We start from the raw sequence: 13,607 nt of genomic DNA, 5'->3' as shown, positions 1-13,607 counted from the left end.
CCAAGGCCAAGCATTTAACTTGATACGCCAGTCGTGCGATTCGTCAACATAAGACTCATCGGTGACTCCCCGATCAAACAAATTAGAAAGCAAAAACAAGTGTAAAGTTAGTACTTGTTAATACACAATAACAACAACAATACTTTATTTTAAGAGGGTTACACAGTTAGCTATATAACTAATCTTCCCTGATGCCCCCATCTTGAAAAATCAAACAAAATACAAACATATACATTCGATACATTAGTATAAAAAGTCAAGTATGATAAAAATGTTCAATACAACTTGATAAAATGTGATGAAAAAATAAACATGATGACATAATCAGTTTTTAATGTTATTTATACAGCTAGGTTGGTTTTTAATAAATGATCTGTTATTTTGTATTTGAAAGAATTAACATTTGTAATATTTCTTAACGGTATTGAATACATAAAAGATTTTTTTTAACAAATAATTATTCTGTTTTTGGTTTAGGGAGTATGAGGTTTCCTTGAACAGCATTTCTCAAGGGGTATGGATTTCTGTCTGAAACATAATGAAACTTGTTAGTAAGATATGATGGGGCATCATTTTTAATGCACTTGAATGTCATCACAAACTTGTGATATTCTATTCTCTGTTCAACTGTCATCCAGTTTAAGTGTTTGAATAAGGGCGCAGACGGAACGAAAGGGTCTGTTTCTAGTATTAATCTAGCAGCTCTCTTTTGTAATTTTAATATCCTTTTTAAACCCTCACTGCTACAACTACTCGACACTATACAACAATAATCAATTAATGGCAAGATATAACCATTATAGAATAATGTTCTGCAGTCTAGATTTAGAAATGTTTTAATCTTTAATAGTAGATATAGTCTAGATGAAATTTTTGAGCAGATCACGTCAATTTGGTTTGTCCATGTGAGGGAAGAGTCAATTTTAATGCCTAAAAGACTTTCGCATGTGGAAGATTGTATTACTTGATTGTTAATAGTTAAACAACTCTCATTGTAATGTGGCATTGCTTTTTGCTTCGTTCCAATAAACATATATTTTGTTTTATTCTTATTGATGAACATATTGTTATCATTGCACCATTCCTCAACACCATGTAAATCTTCTTGTACCTTTGAATGTAGAGTTTGATAACAATTTCCAGAAAGATGTAAAGTTGAATCATCGGCATATAAATCAGTGCAACAATTTTTCATATAAATAGGAAGGTCGTTTATGTATAATATAACAGAAGGGGCCTAATATAGAGCCTTGGGGGACACCATACTTGATATAAAGTTTTTCAGAATGAGCAGTACCATTTGTACCTGTTGAGTTCTTTCATTCAAATATGATATAAAGAAAGAAACAGCAGTATAGTCAAATCCATAAATTTCAAGTCTTTTACAGAGAATATCAATATCTACTACATCAAAAGCTTTCTTAAAATCCAACAGGACTGCTAAGTTTATATCACCATCATTCATATCCTGTATCCATTTAGCTATGATATTGATAAGGGCAGTTTGGCAAGAGTGTTCTTGTCGAAACCCAGACTGTGCTGGGTGTAAAAGATCTAATCTTTGTAGATAGTCATACAAATGTTTTGAACATGTTTTTCTAAAAGTTTTGATAAAACGGGAAGTACAGAAATTGGTCTATAATTTGTTGCCATGAATTTTTCACCAGCTTTAAAAACAGGGGTTACTCTTGCATTCTTAAGAACACTGGGTAATGTACTTGTATCTTTATTCTGTTAAAAATGTAAGTTAAAGATGAAGTTATGAAAGGAGCACTCAATTTAAAAAATGTTGGTTCTATGTTATCAGATCCGGTGGATTTATTAATGTCAAGTTTGATCATCTCGTTAAATATACCATTTATTGTGACTGTTGGAATTGCAAATTTTACTTGTTCTGACTTAGTAAATTTCGTTTGTACACATTGAGTTAATTTTGCATAATCATGATTATTTTCTGTCAGTCCTCAGGTTTTCAACACAAGATGTAAAAATCTTATTAAAAATATTACAAATGTCACTGACATTATTAGTTTTAACACCATCTTCATGATCATTTAAAAGTTCATATGTCTTTTCTTGTTGCGATGGGTTAAGACTGTGAATACATTTCCACTAATCTTTAGAAGCTTTTGAATTTTTTACCATCTTTGAATAATAATTTCTTTTTGATTCATCGATTATGTGTTTTGTCCTGTTTCGCCAATATTTGAACTGAGACCACATTCCTAATTTATGGTATTTCTCTCTCATTTTTCTGGCATATGCAATTTCATTATTGAACCATTCAGGTTGTCTGTCTCTTTTTACTCTTTTATTAACAATTGGTGCATGTTTATCTAGAACTGCATCAAATATGTCATACCACATCTGAATACGTGTATTTCGGTGACTTTTATGTTCAATTTTATCAAAAGGTGCAATAGCTAAGTAACTTAGAAAATTTGTCTCATTGATTTTTTTTTAAATTTCTGTAAGAAATGAAAGTATGATATCTTTTTTGATATAAGTGGATTTTTTTTCTTTTCAAGTAAAACAAACTGGATAATGATCACTTAATGAAAATTTGGCAACATGTGATTCTAGTATCAAATCTTTATTGGTGACATAAACATGATCAATAAGTGTACTAGAATCAGGTGTAACTTTTGTTGCTTCTTGAATTATCTGGTTGAGATTATAGGTTTCTAATAAACTTAGCCATTTTTGTGGTTGTTTATTAGGTTTCAAAAATCTATGTATAATGATATATAATAATTCAACAAATAATAACAAACCACAGATTAAAAGAATGATATATTATAAATTTTAGTTTAAAATAAATTTATATGTTCTGCAACCAAGTTATAGAAGATTTCACCTGTGTCATTCTTTATTTATCATCATTTCGTAATTTTGAAGAAATTCCCATTTAAAAGTTTCATAAGCTTGTTCGTTTTATGGTTTTTTGCTCAGATATATAAAAACCTAAGTATACAGTAAAAATAATAATTCTTAATAAGTCATTAATACAGTAATAATGTATATTATACGATGACCTACACTGTATTTTAAATTTATTGAGTAATAGTTAATTTAATTCAGTTTTGTTTGATTCCAAAAGGATTTCAGATATTTGCATGTTAAAAATTAAAGTCATAATTTTCGCTGACATTAAATTTATAACATAATGGAGTACCCCTATTTGTGACATGTTTGCCTATTGTGTATGTTTGTTTTGTTCACACATCGTTTTCATTTTGATGGAATTTAATGCGACTATCTTACTAGTGATAGGTCTAGCTAGCGATAAAGGCATGTTTAATCCTCTATTTTCTACATGAGAAAATGTCTGTACCAAGTCAGGAATATGACAGTTTTTACCCATTTTTTTATGTGTTTGGGCTTTTGATTTTGCCATTTGATTTTTTACCTCCCGTTTGAAATTTTCCGTTTAGTTCGGTAGTTATTTTTACTTTTTAGTTACTTTCCAAGAGAAAGTCAAATGTGTGGTGGTAAATGTTATATAGAAATTTTCATCTCAACATTTTTAATTTATTATCCTTAATATCGGTAAAGATAAGGTGCAGCAGTTGTTCTCTTTTACTTGTGTTGTTTTCTAAGTTAGGCGTTTTGTCCCATTTTTGAAATCCTATTGGTTTTGCATATCTATTGATGGAAAATGTAAATGTCGTTGGAGAAATGTTTTTTTTATTTGATACCATTATTTGCTTTTCTATCTTTTAATTTAGATTCGAAGTCTGTTGTAACTTTTGTTTTATTCGATTTCTATTTATTAAAATTAGCTCTTCTAACCACGGTTTTGGTATTGCTTTCATCAATTAAGAATATTAAAAAAAACCAATTTGCATGGCAAGATAGTGTATCTACAATCATATTTTGATTCAATTTTATTTTATTTTCAATTATAAAATTGTATTATTCTACTGTTTATACTGTTTTTGAAATTGAGAAATTTGCCCAAAATAGTTTGCTATATAATCTGTTTTTTTTTTAGTTGATACGATTCTTTTTGAGATTTTGAATTTATCCTTGCTATGACTATTTGTGAGTTTAAAAACGGATTTAATTTGTTTAGTTTATTCATCAAATTAACATTAAAGTTCATTTTGAATATTAGAAATTTCTTGCAAAAATTTATCTAAGTAAAATTTTGGTCAGACTTTCTAGTTGAGTGATTATTATTCGTTGTCAACGAGTTTCTTTGCCCAATTAATATTTATCGCTTTTATTTATACATCTCTTAAGTCGATCATTTTATAAAGCCCACCACCATGGTGATTGTTACCTATTATGACCCTTTTTACTCTTTATGGTTAATTGTTCCATATCAAACTTATATAATACTTTTTTAAATTTTGCTAGGTATTCTTGATCAATTTCGGATTAATGACGAGTTACATTACCTATTATAGTTAAATATCTTTTATTCCAGTCTTTATTTATCTTTTAAGATTTTTCATACAATCCTTACAAGTTTAATTTTTATACTCATTTATATCAAGACCAAAGTATATTTCCCAAACTTTTATCGCTACTTGTGGCAACCTAATGTTTCAACTCTATCTTGTCTCTTTGACACTTTCCCATTTCCATTCTCAATTTTATCTATCTGTAGGGACCTTTAAATTACCTAGCCTTAGTCCCTCTGTTTTATGTCGATTAGGCTTTAGACTTTAAAGTGTTTCATTCAACATTCAAAGTTACTGAAACTTCCGGTTTTGAATTAAAAAATAAAGTGGTGTCATCTTAATTTTGAAGTCTTGGTTGTATCATCTAGTTTAATTTAAAACCTTTTAATGTTTTATCTTGTCTTAATCTACACAATAAAATCTCAACAACAATAACGTAATTATAGAACTGGCGGTACACCCTTGACGGGCAAAATGCTGAAGAGTGTTGAAATCCAGCCATTATTTAATATGCAACCCTTTAGTTCTGTATATAAAGAATTTATCCACCTCAATAGAAATTTCTGAGACCAAACTGCTTTAAAAATCCATACATTTATTCACATTCTAGCGATTTCACGATTTTTTTTTATAATTCCAGTTTTTCAAAATATCTGATAGTTAAAAATATAATTAATATAACTAACATGCATATGACCCATTTAAACAAATCAATCGTTAATTGTTATTCGAGATTAACATGTGTCGCGTATTGGATAAATGTGAATTTCTCGAACGTGGGAACAATGTGAAGTATCACGACACGAAATGAACTCAGTAGACAAGAAAGTGGTCAAGGTCAAGGCTATTGTCCTAATTGTCTTAGATGAAAGACACAAGATTGTTCCAATTTTTAATATTATATCAATTTTAAATCGTGTCTGTTTGATGACTAGAGAAGGTAGACATATATGTATCGTGGTATTGGTCTACGACCAACATACGGAACAAATTGATAAGAAAAGTTGGTCATTTGTCGACTTAATCTGTATTGTCAAAGCCACTTTTCGGATAGATCTCTCAGCCAAAATGGAACTGCTGAAATTGAAGTTTAAATCGTATTGACCCGTTTTACTTGTAATCAAATGTCAAACATTTGCTTGTATACTTATGCCAGAGCATTCCTATCATTAAAACAAAATCCAAATTAACCTAATAAAATAAGTTTATTTGTTATTATAGAACATGATTTCAATAAAAGGGCTGCTACAATGTACCTCACTCATATAAACTACCCGATATAAATATGATGTTCATTGTATGTATAAAACGTACATTGGATGGAGAATTGTCTCATTGGCACTCATACCACATCTTCTTATATCTATTTGTACCAACAATTCATGAAACCTCATTGTTAAACAACACAATTATTACAAGTTATTGTTTTCACATTAGTCTTTGTATGTAAATACTGATTACATCCATCAGAAAAAAGCGCGTTCGCTTTTGAGAAAAAATTTCATATTGTAAAACTATACCAGGCTAACAATTGTCGACAATTTTCAAAATTCCTTTTCTGATCAATTTTTAATTTCATGTATAGAAAATTGTTAATCATTCATTTCTGTAATAACTTTTTGTTTAACATTTATTTTTATTTTCACATATTGATTATGATCTATATTTTCTGACAACTTATTGTTTTTTATTTTAATTTCGAACATACTAACTGCATCAATTGCAAACAAGTCTGGAGCCTGTAGTTTAGTGGTTGTCGTTGGTTCATGTTTGTCATATTGGTTTTTAGTACAATATTTTGTTAAAAATAAGTTTTTTGATTAAAGTGTTTCATATTTTCCTGTTGGGGTCTTTTATAGTCTAGATTACGGTATGGGATTTTCTCATTGTTGAAAGTCTTACGGTTGTCTATAATTGCTTGTGTCAATTTCATTTTAAATTTGATGGACAGTTGATTTGGCTTATTGGCAATCATATTTTATTTTTTATAACTGTAAATCAGCTAAGCAGAAAATGCTTTACTTGAGTATGAGAATATTCACAATGGCAGCATATACAACTTCACTAGTTATATAGAAACATCCACCTGAATTAAAATATATCGAATTATTTAGTAAATATTTGTCAACCTTTTGTACCTTATCGAAACGAACTTACTACAGAAACTTCATTTCCATGTTATACTTTTTTCAGTTCCTTTGATTTTTTTTTATTAAAATTGTTTTTAATTTATAATATTTTTTCTATATAACGATATTGAATAAAAGAGAATCTACATTCAAAAATAGAAGATACATGTACCAAGATAGCAGTATATACTATAACCAAAAGACAATTAACAACAGTTATATACCTATATGGAGTTATTTTCTTTCTGAACGTCAGGTCATTCTTTTTCAGAATCTACCCGGACGATACCATGTTTCAAAGGTATATGCATAAAAGGCATAAAATAATTACCTGTGTAAGGTCATTATTTTCCTTGATAAACATGCAATCTATGATTTACTTCAAAATTTTATTCGTCTAATAGTTTTTTGTTGCCGATTTAGAAATTTATTTTCTAAAGTTCAACGGATGATAGATGTAAAAGAAACCGTCATTGTAGACCCGCAATTTAATTTTAGAAACAAATAACGTGAAGTTTTGTTGATTTATCGCTATAATAAAGAAACATTATCATATAGGTCAGATGAATTTTAATGTAGACTTTCATAAAAATAAATCCAGATTTAACATATTCGTGTGTAAGATTTTGAAAATGTTATAATCCTGGGGCCTGTTTATCAAAGCTCTCTTAGGATTAGGACGTGTCCTAAGACCAACTTAGGACACATCGTAGTCCTAAATGGGTTTATCAAACATGTCGCAACTTAGGAAAATCCTAGGAATTGTCCTTACTTTAGGATACCAATTTAGGTGTCTTAAGATGGTCTTAGATTGGTCCTAACTTTAGGATACATTCGAATGTCGTCTTTTGTTCATTTTCACGCGCATTATTTTTAAAGCAGTAGTAAAAATAGTTGAAATTCTCCGTAATGATATGAATAATGCACGAGATTTGCATTTGCACTGTCAAAGAATGAAAATGTGACACTTTGAATTCAACTCACTCAAAAACATGTTGTGATTTTTTTTGTATTATATATCTTGTTTACAGTTAGTTTGTAATTTTTTTTTTGTGTTATGTTTTGTTTTATACAGTTTAAATGTACAATTATTTTACAAAAAATATTTTTTACCTTTAATTTAAAACTACATATTAGTTATTAGATTCTAATTAACCATATTTGAAATAAAACTATTGATAAAATATGATATCATAATTATTTTTTTCATATTCGGTTTGTATTTTCTTTTCCGCTAATACTTAAGGACATCAGTTAGGACGTCCTAACTAAGATATTCCTAAGACAGCTTCGATGTGCATGTGGGACGTGTCGTAAGTCGGTCATAACTTTATCCTAACTTCTGTCCTTAGAAATTCTTAGGACCGATCTTAGGACAGTTTCGATAAACAGACCCCTGGTACCTTTGTTGACTATTATTGAGTCAAACTGAATAGGTTGATTGCTTAACGTCCAGTGGCAAATATGTCATGCATGTTCAGAACGATACACACTGAATAGGAACTCATACTGTAACCTACATGTATTTATATTCGTCTTCGTGTCAGTTCATAACTTTTTAAAATTTTTGTATACCTTTTACTCTATCAAATGATCAACCAATAAAATAATCTTATATTCTATTGAATAACATTAACGTAACTCACAAAAGGGTCGGGTGCGGAGGGTATATAATTTTATCCTGATTATCTTTTAATAAAATGTATTGCTATTCGAAAAACAATCTTTCTGAATTTTTCATTCGATTCATGTAAAATGGTTAAATAAATAACAACTTTCCCGCGATAGAAATAACATAACAAAACAAAAAAAAAATACCCCCTCCCCCTTTTCCATAAGCTAAGTGGTACAATAAATAACTTACAATGTGTCTTGTATTTGTCATACACCGTTATTGAATATTGTAACAATTCGTTTGTGTCTTACTTCATGCAGTTACAGTTATATTTTTTATTGTGTATAGATAACAATTTTTAAAAGGTTTATAACTTAATTATTTAGTGAGTTTTATTTCACATTTTAAATGAGCCGCAGGGCGTATTAAAACCTGAACGCATTAGAAAGGAATGTCCCACTTTATTGTTGTCGGTAAAAAAGGATACTAAATTTTACAAATCTTTATAAAATTAATATTTTTTGACGGTATATAAGTCAGATAATGCATATTTTAAGGTTTTTCTTGTCGTAGAACACACTTCGGGGTGTTCTACGACAAGAAAAACCTTAAAATATGCATTATCTATAACACAAAACATGGAACACGACAACATTTAAGGAATGGAAAATAATGTTAAAAATCAGGCTTGAAACTATAGAAAAACACTGAATGAGCAAAACCAGGATATAACTAGGCTAGTTATTTTCAACTACATGTACCGGTGGCAATGCTATTTATCATAAACATGAACGATTATTAATTTCGTGTCTCCTATCCACTTTTCAATATTAGTCTTCATCTGAAATGCTAAAGAAAAAAGGTTTTGAAGTCTTCAGGATCTGTATGACAGAAAGCTTAAGGATTCACAAAAACAGCCAATTCCATCTTAGTTATATTGGTGATAAATTATATACGATACTGCATCTGTGAGAGTGATATCAATTCGCATATGTTTCTTACAGCTGAAATATGAATCAAGTGTTAATGTTTTCTTTCTCAGTATTGAAATTCTATTCATTTTTGCTCTCCATTGCATGCCATATCTTTAGGCATCTATGTGGTAGAAAATTCCACTGATATAAGACCAAATTGAATATACATGACGATAGTTTCGATACTGTGAGCTTGTTATTGATAACTGCGAATAATCTGTGAAACAGTAATACTGAGCATTGTTTTCTTTGTACATGTGCTTAATCTGTCTATGGAAGCTGTTTAGATGTCTTTTTTGTATGTTATGTTAATTGTATATTTTCTATGGAACTTGAGCTTTTAAACTTTTTGAAGTATTTAGTATACTCAAACGTGTTAAACGTTTTTGTGCCTGTACATTGTACATAATAATAAATCTCATAATTTTCTATCCCCGTCCCCCAGAGAATTGCTGGTATTGATACCACATATATGTGTCTTTGTATCTTTAATGAGGTTTTCGTATTTTACATTTTCTCTAGCAATGAGGATACAAAATGACTCGACGATACACAAAATGTAAAAATAAAACTGCTTGAAAATTCATTTAATAAAACTCCATAAAAAATTAACTGTAAAATTCATTTGAAAAATAACAGACTCCAGTATTTCTGTAGCATTTTTTCTTCCATAATTCAATTATTTATATTGTTTTTCCTTTCCGGTTACTACTAACATTCCCCTACTGGATTGCATACTGAAAATCTCTTGTATTTGTCCTGTACATGAATGCCCTACAAAAAAAATATAACTTCCCATATATGTCTTTCTATAGCAGTAATGCCATAGACTTGCTGATTGTTAGATAATAGTAACAGTGGTGTATGTTCTATGTTTTCTGTAAAGCTATCTTTAGATAATGTTAAAAAATAATTTGCTAATCTGAATAACATGAATAACAAGCAGCATTGTTTACATGTTGCTGTTTTCAACGTGTTTGCAAATGGTAATTAGTTATAAAAAATAGGTATATATATATTTTTTTATATAAATAAGGCCGTTAGTTTTCTCATTTGAATTGTTTTACATTGTCATATCGGGGCCTTTTATAGCTGACTATGCGGTATGGGATTTGCTCATTGTTGAAGGCCTTACGGTGACCTATAGTTGTTAATGTATGTGTCATTTCGGTCTCTTGTGGAAAGCTGTCTCATTGGCAATCATACCACATCTTCTGTTTTATATAAGACGCAAAACCATTTCATCCTTAAGGTGGTACCAAACGCCTTAACCAAAATTAATTTGGCTCGTTTAATTTTCAAAAGCTCGTTTAATTTTCAAAAATTTGACAAGATGTCACTTAAAAACTTTTACAAAAACATAAAATATTTAAATAAATTGAACTTACACACCTGATTTAAACGTTCAGCTGATTTTTACAGTGTTATCGCCCTGCTGTGTTATAAACCACAGGTCTTAAGCATGTTAAGCATTTTAAAAATATTCAATTGAAAAAAAAAAAAACAACAACTGACGAATCGAATTTAAAAAATCAGTTTGAATTGCTTTGACCTTAGTCGAATTTGGTTACCTTGTAAGCTACTGTTTGGTCAAATAGCGAAGAACATTTTTAAGGACTCATTTTCTTCTGGTTGTCAACCATATGTATTCGAGCGTTCATGCTAAATGTACATTTTACATCCAGAAGAGCCTAGCAAACATCTTATATGCGGAATTATTTATTCGCTCAAGCAGAATATAATTTATCAACTTACCTTTTTATAATACTCTTGAAGGATTTGGTTTAACTTTAAATGTGGTTGTTGCTGTTTATTCATTCTTGTGTATTCGTCGAGAAATATGTTTTTCATAGGTCTGTAATTAGTCTAGAATAGAATTGACAAACGTGAAATCCAACAAATTGTATATTCAAAATGAAAAATCCCTCAACTCCCAAATAAAAAAACCACCCAAAGGTGTTACTTCTGTTCCTATTGACAATCGTTAAGCCATATTCTAGAACTTAATACAGAGACTATCATTGGACAGGGTTTTCTTGTACATTGTAATCATAATTGTTCACCAAAACACCATTAATAGAAAACTGATATTCTATTTGGGCAGATAGAGACTACATTTAGTTTAGTTTAAACATATTTGTTTATAGTGGATTGGGAAACAAGTTTTGCAACTTATGTTAATCCCTTTCCACTTTGCGGGTGCGAGTGCTGCCTTGTAGCGGCCTTAGCCTACTCTTTTTCGAAATCTACAACGGTGTCTTTAACGTGCAAGAGATATGGCTCTCTCTTAACACGGGTCAGCCATTTATCGTCCCTTCCGACGGACTATCATCGTTTCCTCAAGACCATACTCGCAAATGGTGTCGAGGGAGAGCCTACATTTGGTTACATGTATCATAACTCATTACATTCCAAATGATATATGATTCAAAACTGCTTTCATCTTCAATTATAAGCATGATAGTGAAGTGCTTACTCTCTGCAATTTGTACTCTAAAAGCAGAATTCATTTTTTAAAGAGAAAAATAAACTCAGATTCATTTGAACGGGTAAATTCTTTATGACAGAAATTTGTTTATTGCATTTAATCTCTATAATTGAAGATAACTGATTTGTGTATCATATTTTTTTAATAGCTTAATTGATTTGATAATCAATTTCTAATTTAGTGATGCAAAGTACGTGTTGAAAACTTTAATGTCAATACAATTGTTTGTTCATATTAATACATGTTTTAAATAGATAACCACTGTCAACGGAGAAGCCCCTTTTATTCTTCCTTTGTTATGCTTTTGTTTCATAATCAAATATTAAAAGATGTTAGTCGTTTAGTGGATGACTGTCTTTATCACTCCATTTAATCTTTTTGACATTACTAAGGTAAAACATATCTCTTTGTGTTTTTTCTATCTTCTATATTTGGTGAACTATACATTGTGAACTTTTAACATGGTCTGTCAAAGACAAAAACATGGATCATTTGTAAGGGACAAATAACAGTCAGGTATTTGTAGATATGAAAATCAAATTTGCATTTTATACCCAGAATTTCAAAATGATGAACGTAGGGCAAAAGAGTCATTCTAATGTCTTCCAAAGTTGAAATTACTTAATAGTTACTCTTTATATACGTAATATCTTTAATACCGATGATTATTGTTACTTTCCTGGTTTCTCTTTTCGTTATTCCTGAATATTCAGCAGAATGTTTTGTTTTCATGTCATGTTACACAGATCATATCTTACTACATGTAGCTTGTTGTAATGTAGTTTAAATGAAAACAAACGAGGAACATTTAATCTTAACACTAATAAGTTTGACAAAACAACGATATGTATCTTCGTCAAGAAATAATTTTCCTCGGAATTGATACTAGCTATTTTTAAGAACAACGATTCAAATCTGTTTATTTTAAATGAATGCTATTGACTTTTAGTGTCATTTTGTCATAGTTGAGTATTCTTTTGTTAATGGTGTTTCCTGTAGAATCGTTTGTCCGTTGTTTCCCTTATGGATTTTTGTTTCAGTTTTAGTTTTGCATTTAGACTTGTTTCGACTTTAGACTTAAGTATAAGAACATTCCTGGATTCGAAACATCTGTTATATCATGTGTGTTATAATAACATTTTAGTTGTTATGGTTTTATCTTTTGCCTTATTTCATCTCAACTGCATCCAATTTGATATAACTTCATTTTTTTAAAAGCTTGCATTTTCATATATGTTATCCCTGTTTGAGGAAACTATATTATAATAATGCACATTTGGTGCAGAACAGTTGGTATCGTTAATATTTTACTACATCTAATCATATTTCTCAAATATATTAATTGCATAAAATGAACTAAACATTTTTTTTTTTATATTTATTACGGATTACATTATACAAACAATACAATCAAAAATAAAATGACAAGCAATTTGTAATATTTAAAAAAAATTATTATCAACAAAGTCTGAATTGTTCTAAACAACTCATAATAGAGAATTCTCGATATCTGACTTTACTAACGTCATACATAAAGTATACGTAAGAAATCACAATTAAGACTATATTTGATATTGAATTGTCTCCCTTTTTCCGAAATGCATTCAGCCATAATTTCGCCTTTATCGTCATATTTTTCCTTAATCTAATTAGGATATTTGAATTAAGACAACATTTATTTAGTGGAAAACGTTTATTTTCAGTTAGGGAATCATGAATACATTGGACAATTAAACAATCTTTTGTTGGTTGATACTGTACGTGTACAGAAGTCTTTTTTGTTTGATATAAACAAACCGATCAAAAAACAGATTCAGGCCAATGTCATTAATCGGCTGCCTTCTGCTTTATGGTCTGGTGTTGTCTTTTTGAAATGCTTTCGTCTTTCATTTTGTTTTATACTTCGTCATCCCGGGCTTTAATATCTCAGATCGTTAATCTATGTCATAGCTTAGACTATTTCTTACGAGTTATTTATTGTGAATTGTTGCA

Source organism: Mytilus trossulus, chromosome 10 (assembly GCF_036588685.1).
Source record: "Mytilus trossulus isolate FHL-02 chromosome 10, PNRI_Mtr1.1.1.hap1, whole genome shotgun sequence".
In the NCBI taxonomy this organism is placed as follows: Eukaryota; Metazoa; Mollusca; class Bivalvia; order Mytilida; family Mytilidae; genus Mytilus; species Mytilus trossulus.
This window is presented reverse-complemented; position numbering follows the sequence as displayed.